We start from the raw sequence: 15,707 nt of genomic DNA, 5'->3' as shown, positions 1-15,707 counted from the left end.
CTGGGCAATCATCCAAAGTCTAGTTTGTAATGTTGAGTCAACCAACTTTGGCTAAGGCCTAACATATCTGGCATACCATTATTAAAGGCAAGGAACTTTTTTAGGACTATCCTACCCTGTCTTGGCAAGATAAGACAATCCTGTTTTATCCACTTAGGGATATTTTGTATCTTTGTCAGAAGTTGAGGTATGGGCTTTTTTTAACCCAAAGGCCAGTTCTGCCAAGAAGCAAGCTCCCAGTGGAGTGTCTTTGGTGCTCAACGTTCTCTCGGGAGTAGAGTGGTGTTGTCAGGAGTAATTGTGTCTCTTTGGCACAGAAATTTTAGGTTAGATTAAAGGCCATTTTTTACAGCTCTTTGAAGAGGCTGAAGATCACACTATCTATACTAAATATAATCTCTATGTAATTAAAAGACCTGATTAACTTAAAAATAAATATGACAAACATATAATTCTCAATACCTATCTAACTTTGAAGACTAAAAGAATAAACAACTGTGCAATATATGAAGACAATGATCTTTAACTGTAAACAATGTCATAGTATCAGAGGTAGAAATGTACAATGTAATATGGTAGATGTATCAATACAATATAGACAAAGTTATAAGCATACTCATACAAAAAAAGAGGTAGGAACACTCACATTCAATATTCAACATATCAATATACAAGAAACAGTCACAAATACCAATCATCCCATAAAACCAGTTAATCCCCCTTCTTCTTCCTCTTCTCTCTCTTTTTTTTTTATATACAGCTTTAATAAGGAAATAGACTTCCAGGACCACAGGTTCCCGCGGAGCACTGGAAAAGCAGAGCAAAAGAAAAGGGCTGCTGGGCTCACGCCCGGCAGATTTATCCCTAAACATTAGCCCGAGGCGAACACGCCCCCAATGGGTGGGGCTATATCCCTACAACTTTTCTCAGTACAAGCTTTGCTTTGAAAGATAATTGTGTTCTTTTGAAAGTTTATTAATTTCTCGAAAGCTTTAGGAAGAAACTCACATGTGTTTTTTTGTAAAGACAAGCAGTTGTTTGCTCATATGAAAGCATTGTTAGAACTGAGATTTGTGTTCCTTTATTCAGTACAAATTTACTTTGAAAGATAATCGAGTTCTTTTGAATGTTTATTAATTTCAAAAATGCTATAGTAGCAAATGCACATGTGTTTCTTTGTAAAGACAAGCAGTTGTTTGCTACGTGTGAAAGCATTGTTAGAACTGAGATCAGTGGTCCTTTTCTCAGTACAAGCTTTAATTTGAAAGATAATCGCGTTCTTTTGAAAGTTTATTAATTTCACGAAAGTTTTAGTAAGAAACGCAAATGTGTTTCTTTGTAAAAACAAGCAGTTTTTTGCTACATGTAAGCATTGTTAGAACTGAGATCAGTGTTACTTTTCTCAGTCCAAGCTTTGCTTTGAAAGATAATTGTGTTCTTTTGAAAGTTTATTAATTTCACGAAAGCTTTAGGAAGAAACACACATGTGTTTTTTTGTAAAGACAAGCAGTTGTTTGCTACGTGTGACAGCATTATTATAACTGTGATCAATGTTCCTTTTCTCAGTACAAGCTTTGCTTTAAAAGATAATTGTGTTCTTTTGAAAGATTATTAATTTCACCAGAGCTTTAGTAAGAAACACATACGTGTTACTTTGTAAAGACAAGCAGTTGTTTGCTGCATGTGAAAGCATTGTTAGAACTGAGATCAGTGTTCCTTTTCTCAGAGGAAGCTTTACTTTGAAAGATATTCACGTTCTTTTGAAAGTTTATTAAATTCACCAGAGCTTTAGTAAGAAACGCACATGTGTTTCTTTGTAAAGACAGGCAGTTGTTTGCTACTTGTGAAAGCATTGTTAGAACTGAGATCAGTGTACCTTTTCACAGTACAAGCTTTACTTTGAAAGATATTCGCGTCAATTGAAAGTTTATTAATTGCACGAAAGCTTTAGTAAGAAACGCACATGTGTTTCTTTGTAAAGACAAGCAGTTGTTTGCTACGTGTGAAAGCATTGTTAGAACTGAGATCAGTGTTCCTTTTCTCAGTACAAGCTTTACTTTGAAAGATAATCCCGTTCTTTGAAAATTTATTAATTTCACGAATGCTTTAGTAAGAAACGCACATGTGTTCCTTTGTAAACACAAGCAGATGTTTGATAAGAGTGAAAGCATTGTTAGAACAGAGATCAGTGTTCCTTTTCTCAGTACAAGCTTTAGTTTGAAAGATAATCACATTCTTTTGAAAGTTTATTAATTTCACGAAATCTTTAGTAAGAAACGCACATGTGTTCCTTTGTAAAGACAAGCAGTTGTTTGCAACGTGTGAAAGCATTGTTAGAACTGAGATAAGTGTTCCCTTTCTCAGAACAAGGTTTGATTTGACAGATAATTGCGTTCTTTTGAAAGTTTAGTAATTTCACCAGAGCTTTAGTAAGAAACGCATATGTGTTTCTTTGTAAAAACAAGCAGTTTTTGCTACATGTAAGCATTGTTAGAACTGAGATCAGTGTTACTTTTCTCAGTACAAGCTTTGCTTTGAAAGATAATTGTGTTCTTTTGAAAGTTTATTAATTTCTCGAAAGCTTTAAGAAGAAACTCACATGTGTTTTTTTGTAAAGACAAGCAGTTGTTTGCTCATATGAAAGCATTGTTAGAACTGAGATCTGTGTTCCTTTTCTCAGTACAAGCTTTCCTTTGAAAGATAATCGAGTTCTTTTGAATGTTTATTAATTTCAAAAATGCTATAGTAGCAAATGCACATGTGTTTCTTTGTAAAGACAAGCAGTTGTTTGCTACGTGTGAAAGCATTGTTAGAACTGAGATCAGTGGTCCTTTTCTCAGTACAAGCTTTAATTTGAAAGATAATCGCGTTCTTTGAAAATTTATTAATTTCAAGAATGCTTTATTAAGAAACAAACATGTGTCTTTTTGTAAATCAAGCAGTTGTTTCCTAAGTGTGAAAGCATTGTTAGTACTGAGATCAGGGTTTCTTTTCTCAGTACAAGTTTTACTTCGAAAGATAATCACGTTCTTTTGAAAGTTTATTAATTTCACGGAAGTTTTAGTAAGAAACGCAAATGTGTTTCTTTGTAAAAACAAGCAGTTTTTTGCTACATGTAAGCGTTGTTAGAACTGAGATGAGTGTTAATTTTCTCAGTACAAGCTTTGCTTTGAAAGATAATTGTGTTCCTTTGAAAGTTTATTAATTTCTCGAAAGCTTAAGGAAGAAACACACGTGTGTTCCTTTGTAAAGACAAGCAGTTGTTTGCTACGTGTGAAAGCATTATTATAACTGTGATCAATGTTCCTTTACTCAGTAAAAGCTTTGCTTTAAAAGATAATTGTGTTCTTTTGAAAGTTTATTAATTTCACCAGTGCTTTAGTAAGAAACACATACGTGTTACTTTGTAAAGACAAGCAGTTGTTTGCTGCATGTGAAAGCATTGTTAGAACTGAGATCAGTGTTCCTTTTCACAGTACAAGCTTTACTTTGAAAGATATTCGCGTCAATTGAAAGTTTATTAATTGCACGAAAGCTTTAGTAAGAAACGCACATGTGTTTCTTTGTAAAGACAAGCAGTTGTTTGCTACGTGTGAAAGCATGGTTAGAACTGAGATCAGTGTTCCTTTTCTCAGTACAAGCTTTACTTTGAAAGATAATCCCGTTCTTTGAAAATTTATTAATTTCACGAATGCTTTAGTAAGAAACGCACATGTGTTCCTTTGTAAACACAAGCAGATGTTTGATAAGAGTGAAAGCATTGTTAGAACAGAGATCAGTGTTCCTTTTCTCAGTACAAGCTTTAGTTTGAAAGATAATCACATTCTTTTGAAAGTTTATTAATTTCACGAAATCTTTAGTAAGAAACGCACATGTGTTCCTTTGTAAAGACAAGCAGTTGTTTGCAACGTGTGAAAGCATTGTTAGAACTGAGATAAGTGTTCCCTTTCTCAGAACAAGGTTTGATTTGACAGATAATTGCGTTCTATTGAAAGTTTAGTAATTTCACCAGAGCTTTAGTAAGAAACGCATATGTGTTTCTTTGTAAAAACAAGCAGTTTTTGCTACATGTAAGCATTGTTAGAACTGAGATCAGTGTTACTTTTCTCAGTACAAGCTTTGCTTTGAAAGATAATTGTGTTCTTTTGAAAGTTTATTAATTTCTCGAAAGCTTTAAGAAGAAACTCACATGTGTTTTTTTGTAAAGACAAGCAGTTGTTTGCTCATATGAAAGCATTGTTAGAACTGAGATCTGTGTTCCTTTTCTCAGTACAAGCTTTCCTTTGAAAGATAATCGAGTTCTTTTGAATGTTTATTAATTTCAAAAATGCTATAGTAGCAAATGCACATGTGTTTCTTTGTAAAGACAAGCAGTTGTTTGCTACGTGTGAAAGCATTGTTAGAACTGAGATCAGTGGTCCTTTTCTCAGTACAAGCTTTAATTTGAAAGATAATCGCGTTCTTTGAAAATTTATTAATTTCAAGAATGCTTTATTAAGAAACAAACATGTGTCTTTTTGTAAATCAAGCAGTTGTTTCCTAAGTGTGAAAGCATTGTTAGTACTGAGATCAGGGTTTCTTTTCTCAGTACAAGTTTTACTTCGAAAGATAATCACGTTCTTTTGAAAGTTTATTAATTTCACGGAAGTTTTAGTAAGAAACGCAAATGTGTTTCTTTGTAAAAACAAGCAGTTTTTTGCTACATGTAAGCGTTGTTAGAACTGAGATGAGTGTTAATTTTCTCAGTACAAGCTTTGCTTTGAAAGATAATTGTGTTCCTTTGAAAGTTTATTAATTTCTCGAAAGCTTTAGGAAGAAACACACGTGTGTTCCTTTGTAAAGACAAGCAGTTGTTTGCTACGTGTGAAAGCATTATTATAACTGTGATCAATGTTCCTTTACTCAGTAAAAGCTTTGCTTTAAAAGATAATTGTGTTCTTTTGAAAGTTTATTAATTTCACCAGTGCTTTAGTAAGAAACACATACGTGTTACTTTGTAAAGACAAGCAGTTGTTTGCTGCATGTGAAAGCATTGTTAGAACTGAGATCAGTGTTCCTTTTCACAGTACAAGCTTTACTTTGAAAGATATTCGCGTTATTTGAAAGTTTATTAATTTCACGAAAGCTTTAGTAAGAAACGCAAATGTGTTTCTTTGTAAAGACAAGCAGTTGTTTGCTACGTGTTAGAGCATTGTTAGAACTGAGATCTGTGTTCCTTTTCTCAGTAAAAGCTTTACTTTGAAAGATAATCGCGTTCTTTGAATGTTTATTAATTTCATAAATGCCCCAGTACCAAACGCTCATGTGTTTCATTGTAAAGACAAGCAGTTGTTTGCTACGTGTGAAAGCATTGTTAGAACTGAGATCAGTGGTCCTTTTCTCAGTACAAGCTTTACATTGAAATAAAATCGCGTTTCTTTGAAAGTTTACTAATTTCATGAAAGCGTTAAGAAACGCACATGTGTTCCTTTGTAAAGACAAGCAGTTGTTTGCTACACGTGAAAGCATTGTTAGAAATGATATCAGTGTTCCTTTTCTCAATACAAGCTTTACTTTGAAAGATAATCGCTTTCTTTTGAAAGTTTACTAATTTCAAGAAAGCTCAAGTACCAAAGGCACATGTTTTTCTTTGTAAAGGCAAGCAGTTGTTTGCTACGTGTTAGAGCATTGTTAGAACTGAGATCTGTGTTCCTTTTCTCAGTACAAGTTTTACTTTGAAAGATAATCGCGTTATTTTGAAAGTTTATTAATTTAACCAGAGCTTTAGTAAGAAACTCACATGTGTTTCCTTGTAAAGACCAGCAGTTGTTTGCTAAGTGTGAAAGCAATGTTAGAACTGAGATCAGTGTTCCCTTTCTAAGTAAAGCTTTACTTTGAAAGATAATCGCGTTGTTTTGAAAGTTTAGTAATTGCACGAAAGCTTTAGTAAGAAATGCACTTGTGTTTCTTTGTAAAGACAAGCAGTTGTTTGCTACGTGTGAAAGCATTGTAGAACTGAGATCAGTGTTCCTTTTCTCAGTACAAGCTTTACTTTGAAAGGTAATCGTGTTCTTTTGAATATTTATTAATTTCAAGAAAGCTCCAGTACCAAACACACATGTGTTTCTGTGTTAAGGGACGCAATTGTTTGCTACGTGTGAAAGCATTGTTAGAACTGAGATCAGTGTTCCTTTTCCCAGTACAGGCTTTACTTTGAAATATAATCACGTTCTTTTCAAAGTTTATTAATTTCATGAAAGCTTTCGTAGGAAACGCACATGTGTTTCTTTGTAAACATAAGCAATTGTTTGCTAAGTGTGAGGGCATTGTTGGAACGGTGATCAGTGTTCCTTTTCTCAGTACAAGCTTTACTTTGAAAGATAATTGTGTTCTTTTGTAAGTTTACTAATTTCACCAGAGCTTTAGTAAGAAACACACATGTGTTCCTTTGTAAAGACAAGCAGTTGTTTGCTACGTGTGAAAGCTTTCTTAGAACTGAGATCAGTGTTCCTTTTCTCAGTAAAGCATTACTTTGAAAGATAATCGCGTTCTTTTGAAAGTTTACTACTTTCAAGAAAGCTCCAATACCAAACGCACATGTGTTCCTTTGTTAAGGCAAGCAGTTGTTTGCTACATGTGAAAGCATTGTTAGAACTGTGATCAGTGTTCCTTTTCTCAGTAAAAGCTTTACTTTGAAAGATAATCGCGTTCTTTGAAAATTTATTAATTTCACAAATGCTTTAGTAAGAAACAAACATGTGTTTTTTTGTAAATCAAGCAGTTGTTTCCTAAGTCTGAAAGCATTGTAAGAACTAAGGTCAGTGTTTCTTTTCTCAGTACTAGTTTTACTTTGAAAGATAATCGCGTTCTTTTGAAAGTTTATTAATTTCACGAAAGCTTTAGTAAGAAACGCACATGTGTTCCTTTGTAAAGACAAGCAGTTGTTTGCTACGTGTGAAAGCATTATTAGAACTGTGATCAATGTTCCTTTTCTCAGAACAAGCTTTGCTTTGAAAGATAATTCTGTTCTTTTGAAAGTTTATTAATTTCACCAGAGCTTTAGTAAGAAACACATATGTGTTTCTTTGTAAAGACAAGCAGTTGTTTGCTGCATGTGAAAGCATTGTTACAATTGAGATCAGTGTTCCTTTTCTCACTACAATCTTTACTTTGAAAGATGATCGCGTTCTTTTGAAAGTTTATTAAATTCACCAGAGCTTTAGTAAGAAACGCACATGTGTTTCTTTGTTGTAAAGACAAGCAGTTGTTTGCTACGTATGAAAGCATTGTAGAACTGAGATCAGTGTTCCTTTTCTCAGTACAAGCTTTACTTTAAAGATAATCGTGTTCTTTTGAAAGTTTATTAATTTCACAAAAGCTTTAGTAAGAAACGCACATGTGTTTCTTTGTAAAGACAAGCAGTTGTTTGCTACGTGTGAAAGCATTGTTAGAACTGAGATCAGTGTTCCTTTTCTCAGTACAAGCTTTACTTTGAAAGATAATCGTGTTCTTTTGAATGCTTATTAATTTCAAAAATGCTCCCGTACCAAACGCTCATGTGTTTCATTGTAAAGACAAGCAGTTGTTTGCTACATGTGAAAGCATTGTTAGAACTGAGATCAGTGGTCCTTTTCTCAGTACAAGCATTTTTTGAAAGAAAATCGCGTTTCTTTGAAAGTTTATTAATTTCAAGAAAGTTTTAGTAAGAAATGCAGATGTGTTTCTTTTTAAAGACAAGCAGTTGTTTGCAACGTGTGAAAGCATTGTTAGAACTGAGATAAGTGTTCCCTTTCTCAGAACAAGGTTTGATTTGACAGATAATTGCGTTCTTTTGAAAGTTTATTAATTTCACCAGAGCTTTAGTAAGAAACGCATATGTGTTTCTTTGTAAAAACAAGCAGTTTTTGCTACATGTAAGCATTGTTAGAACTGAGATCAGTGTTACTTTTCTCAGTACAAGCTTTGCTTTGAAAGATAATTGTGTTCTTTTGAAAGTTTATTAATTTCTCGAAAGCTTTAGGAAGAACCTCACATGTGTTTTTTTGTAAAGACAAGCAGTTGTTTGCTCATATGAAAGCATTGTTAGAACTGAGATCTGTGTTCCTTTTCTCAGTACAAGCTTTACTTTGAAAGATAATCGAGTTCTTTTGAATGTTTATTAATTTCAAAAATGCTATAGTAGCAAATGCACATGTGTTTCTTTGTAAAGACAAGCAGTTGTTTGCTACGTGTGAAAGCATTGTAAGAACTGAGATCGGTGTTCCTTCTCTCAGTACAAGCATTAATTTGAAAGATAATCGCGTTCTTTTGAAAGTTTATTAATTTCATGAAAGTTAGTAAGAAACGCACATTGTGTTGTAATAAGAGCGGCAGGACTGCGTCCCCGGCACCTGGCAGCACACATTGCAAGCTTATGCCCCGAAATAATTACACGGAAACTGTATTCTTTTAATCACTGCCTGGCCCATTAGTTCCAGTCTCTTATTGGCTAGCTCTTACATATTGATCTAACCCATTTCTAATATTCTGTGTAGTACCACGAGCTGGCTTACCAAGAAAGATGTTAACCTGCCTCTGTCTGGAGTGGGAGAATCATGGCAACTCCTGACTCGGCTTCTTTCTCCCAGCATTTTGTTCTGTCTACTCTGCCTACCTAATTTTCTGTCCTATTAAAGGGGCCAAGGCAGTTTCTTTATTACTTAACCAATGAATCAACAGATAATAAGATGACCCACCTCCATCAACATTGTTTCTTTGTAAAAACAAGCAGTTGTTTACTACGTATAAAAGCATTGTTAGAACTGAGATCAGTGTTCCTTTTCTCAGTACAAGCTTTAGTTTGAAAGATAATCACGTTCTTTTGAAAGTTTATTAATTTCACGAAAGCTTTATTAAGAAACGCACATGTGTTTCTTTGTAAACACAAGCAGTTGTTACCTAAGTGTGAAAGCATTGTTAGAACTGAAATCAGTGTTCTTTTTCTCACTACAAGCTTTAATTTGAAAGATAATCGTGTTCTTTTGAAAGTTTATTAATTTCACGAAAGCTTTATTAAGAAACGCACATGTGTTCCTTTGTAAAGACAAGCAGTTGTTTGATACGTGTGAAAGCATTTTTAGAACAGAGTTCAGTGTTCCTTTTCTCAGTACAGTCTTTAATTTGAAAGATAATCACGTTCTTTTGAAAGTTTATTAATTTCACGAAAGCTTTAGTAAGAAAAAACCACATGTGTTTCTTTGTAAAAACAAGCAGTTGTTTCCTAAGTGTGAAAGCACTGTTAGAACTGAAATCAGTGTTCCTTTTCTCAGTAAAAGCTTTACTTTGAAAGATATTCGCATTCTTTTGAAAGATTATTAATTTCACCAGAGCTTTAGTAAGAAACACACATGTGTTTCTTTGTAAAGACAAGCAGTTCTTTGCTACATTTCAAAGCATTGTTAGAACTGAGATCAGTGTTCCTTTTCTCAGTACAAGCTTTACTTTGAATGATAATCGTGTTCTTTTGAATATATATTTATTTCAAAAATGCTCCAGTACCAAATGCACATGTGTCTCTTTGTAACGGCAAGCAGTTGTTTGCTACATGTGAAAGCATTGTTAGAACTGAGTTCAGTGTTCCTTTTCTCAGTAAAAGCTCTACTTTGAAAGTTAATCGTGTTCTTTTGAATGTTTATTTATTTCAAAAATGCTCCAGTACCAAATGTACATGTGTCTCTTTGTAAAGACAAGCAGTTGTTTGCTGTGTGTGAAAGCATTGTTAGAACTGAGATCAGTTTTCCTTTTCTCAGTACAAGCTTTACTTTGAAAGATAATGGCGGAGGCAGGCCCAGGTGGCAGTGGCACCGGCAGGCAGGCCTAGGCGGCGGAAGCACCGGCGTGCAGGCAGGCCCGGGCGGAGGAGGCATCGGTAGGCAGGCCTAGGCGGCAGAAGCACCGGTGCTCAGGCAGGCCCGGGCGGCGGAGGCACCGGCACGCAGGCAAGTCCGGGCGGTGGAGGCACCGGCGCGCAGGCAGGCCTGGGTGGCGGGGGCACCGGCAGCAGGCCCAGGTGGCGGAGGCACCGGGTGGCAGGCTTAGGCAGAGGAAGCACCGGCGCGCAGGCAGGCCCGGGTGGCGGAGGCACCGGCAGTCAGGCCCAGGCAGCGGAGGCAACGGCAGGCAGGCCTAGGCAGCGGAAGCACCGGCGCGCAGGCAGGCCCGGGTGGCGGAGGCACTAGCACGCAGGCAAGTCCGGGCGGCAGAGGCACCGGCGTGCTGGCAGGCCCGGCTGGCGGAGGCACTGGCAGTCAGGCCCGGCAGGCAGGCCTAGGCGGCGGAAGCACCGGCGCACAGGCAGGCCCAGGTGGCGGAGGCACCGGCAGGCAGGCCTAGGCGGCGGAAGCACTGGCGCACAGACAGTTCCGGGCGGCGGAGGCACCGGCAGGCAGGCCCGGGCGGCGGAGGCACTGGATGCAAGATAGTGCGGGCAAGAAACAGTGACGCCTGCACTGAGAGCAGATTGCCCCGCTACAATTAAATCAAACCCAATAGATATCATCGGTCAGAGGAGATGGGCAGACGCCAAGGCAAGAATTCATCCAACAATCTGAAAAACAACATGAAAACACCAGAACCCAATGATCTTACAACACAAGGACTTGAACACCCTAACACAGGAGAAGAGGAAAAAACTGACTTTTTGAAAGCAATAGAGTCCCTTAAACAACATGTAAAAAATGCCCTCATAGAAATGGATGAGAAGTATAACAAACGTTTGAAGAAATGAGTAAATACGTAAATGATACCCTGGGAAGCCAAGAAAAAACGATCAAACAGGTAATGGAAACAGTCCAAGAATTGAAAACTGAAATGGAAGCAAGGAAGAAAACACAAACTGAGGACCAGCTGGATATGGCAAATATAGGTCAACGAGCAGAGACTACAGAAACAAGCATAATCAATAGAATACAAGAGATAGAAGAAAGAATCTCAGATTCTGAAGACAACATAGCGAAAATAAACGGACTGATCAAAGAAAACACCAAAACCAACAAATTCTCATCACAAAACATTCAGGAAATATGGGACACAATAAAAAGACCAAACCTAAGAATAATAGGGATAGAAGAAGGAGAAGAGGCACGGCTCAAAGGTCCAGTAAATATTTTTAACAAAATTATGGAAGAAAACTTCCCCAACATAAAGAAAGATATTCCTTTGAATATTCAAGAAGCATACAGAACACCAAACAGACTGGATCAAAAAAAAAAGTCCCCTCGCCATATAATAATCAAAACACAAAATATACAGATTAAAGAAAGAATATTAAGAGCTGCAAAGGAAAAAGGCCAAGTAACTTATAAAGGTAAACCGATCAGACTTACACCTGACTTCTCTATGGAAACCATGAAAGCCAGAAGGTCCTGGATAGAGGTACTACAGAAACTAAGAGACCATGGGTGCAAACCCAAACTACTATACCCAGCCAAGCTATCGTTCACTATCAATGGAGAAAACAAGACATTCCAGGATAAGAACAAATTTAAACAATACGTTGCCACAAATCCAGCCCTACAGAAAGTAATAGAAGGAAAATCACAACCCAAGGAATCCAACATTGCCAACACTGCCTACAATAACCCAGGCATCTAGCGACCCTTCAACAGCACAACTCAAAGAAAGGAGACACACAAACTCTTCTACCAAAAGCAGTAAGAATAACCGGAGTTAACAACCACTGGTCATTAATATCACTTAATATTAATGGTCTCAATTCACCAATAAAAAGGCACAGGCTAAGAGATTGGATACGAAAACAGGATCCAACAGTCTGCTGTTTGCAAGAAACTCATCTCAACCACAAAGACAGGCATCTACTCAGAGTAAAGGGTTGGGAAAAGGTTTTTCAAGCAAATGGTCTTAAGAAAAAAGCAGGTGTGGCCATACTAATTTCTAACAAAACTGACTTCAAACTAAAATCAATCAGAAGAGATCGACAGGGACACTTTATACTCATAACAGGAACGATTCAGCAGGATGAAGTCTCAATCCTGAATATCTATGCCCCTAATATAAAAGCACCCACTTATGTAAAAGAAATATTGCTAAAACTCAAGGCAGACATCAAATCACACACACTGGTAGTAGGAGACTTCAACACACCTCTCTCGCCAATGGACAGGTCAATCAGACAGAAAACTAATAGAGAATTAAGAGAATTGTTGGAGGTAATGAATCAAATGGACTTAACAGACATCTATAGAACACTCCACCCAAATAGGAAAGAATACACCTTCTTCTCTGCAGCTCATGGAACCTTCTCGAAAATTGACCACATACTTGGAAACAAAGAAAACCTCCGCAGATACAAAAAAATATCAGTGTCCACCTGTGTCTTATCAGATCACCACGGATTAAAGTTAGAAGCCACCAACAATGCTACCCCCAGAAAGCTGACAAACTCATGGAAACTGAACAGTCAACTACTGAACCACACCTGGGTCAAGGAAGAAATTAAGAATGAAATTAAAGTCTTCCTTGAATTTAATGAAAACAAAGAGACAACATACGCAAACCTATGGGACACGATGAAAGCAGTGCTAAGAGGAAAGTTCATAGCACTAAGTGCCCACTTAAAGAAAACGGAGAAAGCATACATTGGGGACTTAACAGCACATCTGAAAGCTCTGGAAAAAAAAGAAGCAGACGCGCCCAGGAGGAGTAGAAGACTGGAAATAATCAAACTGAGGGCAGAAATCAACAAAATAGAAACACAGAAAACAGTCCAAAGAATCAATGAAACAAAAAGTTGGTTCTTGGAGAAAATCAACAAGATTGACAAACCCCTATCCAAACTAATTAAACGACAGAGAGAGAACAAGCAAATAAATAAGATCAAAAATGAAAAGGGGGACATAACCACAGACACAGAGGAAATTCAGAGAATCATTAGATCTTACTACAAAAGCCTGTATGCCACAAAACTGGAAAATGCAAAAGAAATGGACACTTTTTTAGATAAGTACCATATACCAAACCTAAACCAAGACCAGGTGAACGATCTAAATAGACCTGTTAGTCGCGAAGAATTAGAAACAGTTATCAAAAATCTCCCTTCCAAAAAAAGCCCAGGGCCAGATGGTTTCAATGCAGAATTCTACCAGAACTTCCAAGAAGAGCTAATACCTATACTTCTTAATGTATTTCACAATATAGAAACAGAAGAGTCATTGCCATATTCCTTTTATGAAGCTACAGTTACCCTGATACCAAAACCACACAAAGACCCAACCAAGAAAGAGAATTATAGGCCTATCTCACTCATGAACATCGACGCAAAAATTCTCAATAAAATACTGGCAAACCGAATCCAAGAACACATTAGAAAAGTTATCCATTATGATCAAGTAGGCTTCATTCCAGAGATGCAGGGCTGGTTCAACATACGCAAATCTATCAATGTAATCAACCATATAAATAAACTGAAAGAAAAAAACCATATGATCATTTCATTAGATGCTGAAAAAGCATTCGACAAAATTCAACACTCCTTTATGATAAAGGTCTTGGAGAGATTAGGGATACAAGGGGCATACCTAAATATAATAAAAGCTATTTACAGCAAGCCGACAGCTAACATTAAATTAAATGGAGAAAAACTCAAAGCCATCCCACTAAAATCAGGAACACGACAAGGATGTCCACTCTCTCCATACCTCTTCAATATAGTGCTTGAAGTCCTAGCAATAGCAATAAGACAACATAAGGGGATCAAGGGGATCCATATTGGAAAGGAAGAAGTTAAGCTTTCATTATTTGCAGATGATATGATAGTATACATAAGCGACCCCAAAAACTCTACCAAAGAACTCCTACAGCTGATAAACACCTTTGGTAATGTGGCAGGATACAAAATCAACTCCAAAAAATCAATTGCCTTCCTATACACTAAGGATAAGGAAGCAGAGAGGGAAATCAGAGAAGTATCACCTTTCACGATAGCCACAAATAGCATAAAATACCTTGGGGTAACTCTGACCAAGGAAGTGAAAGATCTATTTGGCAAGAACTTTAAGTCTTTGAAGAAAGAAATTGAAGAGGACACCAGAAAATGGAAGGACCTCCCTTGCTCTTGGATTGGGATGATCAACATAGTAAAAATGGCAATTCTACCAAAAGCAATCTATAGATTCAACGCAATCCCATCAAAATCCCATCAAAATTCTTCACAGATCTGGAGAAGACAATAATCAACTTTATATGGAAAAACAAAAAACCCAGGATAGCCAAAACAAACTTATACAATAAAGGATCATGTGGAGGCATTACCATCCCTGACTTCAAACTCTATTACAGAGCTACAGTACTGAAAACGGCTTGGTACTGGCATAAAAACAGAGAAGTCGACCAATGGAATAGAATAGAAGACCCTGACTTTAGCCCACAAACCTATGAACACCTGATTTTCGATAAAGGAGCTAAAAGTATACAATGGAAAAAAGAGAGCATCTTCAACAAATTGTGCTGGCAAAACTGGAAGTCAATCTGTAGAAGAATGAGAATAGATCCATATCTATCACCATGCACAAAACTCAAGTCCAAATGGATTAAAGACCTCAATATCAGTCCAAACACACTGAACCTGATAGAAGAGAAAGTGGGAAGTACTCTACAACACATGGGCACAGGAGAACACTTCCTACGTATAACCCCAGCAGCACAAACACTAAGGACATCATTGAATAAATGGGACCTCCTGAAACTGAGAAGCTTCTGTAAAGCAAAGGACACTGTCACTAAGACAGAAAGGCAACCCACTGACTGGGAGAAGATCTTCACCAACCCCGCAACTGACAAAGGTCTGATATCCAAAATATACAAAGAACTCAAGAAATTAGACCGTAAAAGGTTAATCAATCCAATTATAAAATGGGGCACTGAGCTGAACAGAGACTTTTCAACAGAAGAAGTTCAAATGGCCAAAAGACACTTAAGATCGTGCTCAACTTCCTTAGCAATCAGGGAAATGCAAATCAAGACAACATTAAGATACCATCTTACACCGGTCAGAATGGCTAAAATCAAAAACACCAATGATAGCCTTTGCTGGAGAGGTTGTGGAGAAAGGGGCACTCTCATCCATTGTTGGTGGGAATGCAAACTTGTGCAACCACTTTGGAAAGCAGTGTGGCGGTTTCTCAGGAAAGTCGGGTTCAACCTATCTCTCGACCCAGCAATACCACTGTTGGGAATATACCCAAGAGATGCCCAAACATACAACAAAAGTATATGCTCAACTATGTTCATAGCAGCATTGTTTGTAATAGCCAGAACCTGGAAACAACCTAGATGTCCTTCAATGGAAGAATGGATGAAGAAAGTATGGAATATATACATATTAGAGTACTACTCAGCAGTAAAAAACAATGACTTCTTGAATTTTGCATACAAATGGACGGAAATTGAAAACGCTATTCTGAGTGAGGTAAGCCAGACCCAAAAAGAGGAACATGGGATGTACTCACTCATATTTGGTTTCTAGCCATAAATAAAGGACATTGAGACTATAATTCGTGATTCTAGAGAAGCTAAATAAGAAGGTGAACCCAAAGAAAAACATATAAGCATCCCCCTGAATATTAACCTTCATCAGGAGATGAAAGAAGACAGAGACAGAGACCAACATTGGAGCACTGGACTGAAGTCCCACGATCCAAAGAAGGAGCAGAAGGAGAGAGAGCACGAGCAAG

The sequence above is a fragment of the Chionomys nivalis genome, chromosome 23 (genome assembly GCF_950005125.1).
Source record: "Chionomys nivalis chromosome 23, mChiNiv1.1, whole genome shotgun sequence".
Classification (NCBI taxonomy): Eukaryota; Metazoa; Chordata; class Mammalia; order Rodentia; family Cricetidae; genus Chionomys; species Chionomys nivalis.
The sequence above is the reverse complement of the archived record's forward strand: the minus strand, read 5'-3'. Positions refer to the sequence as shown.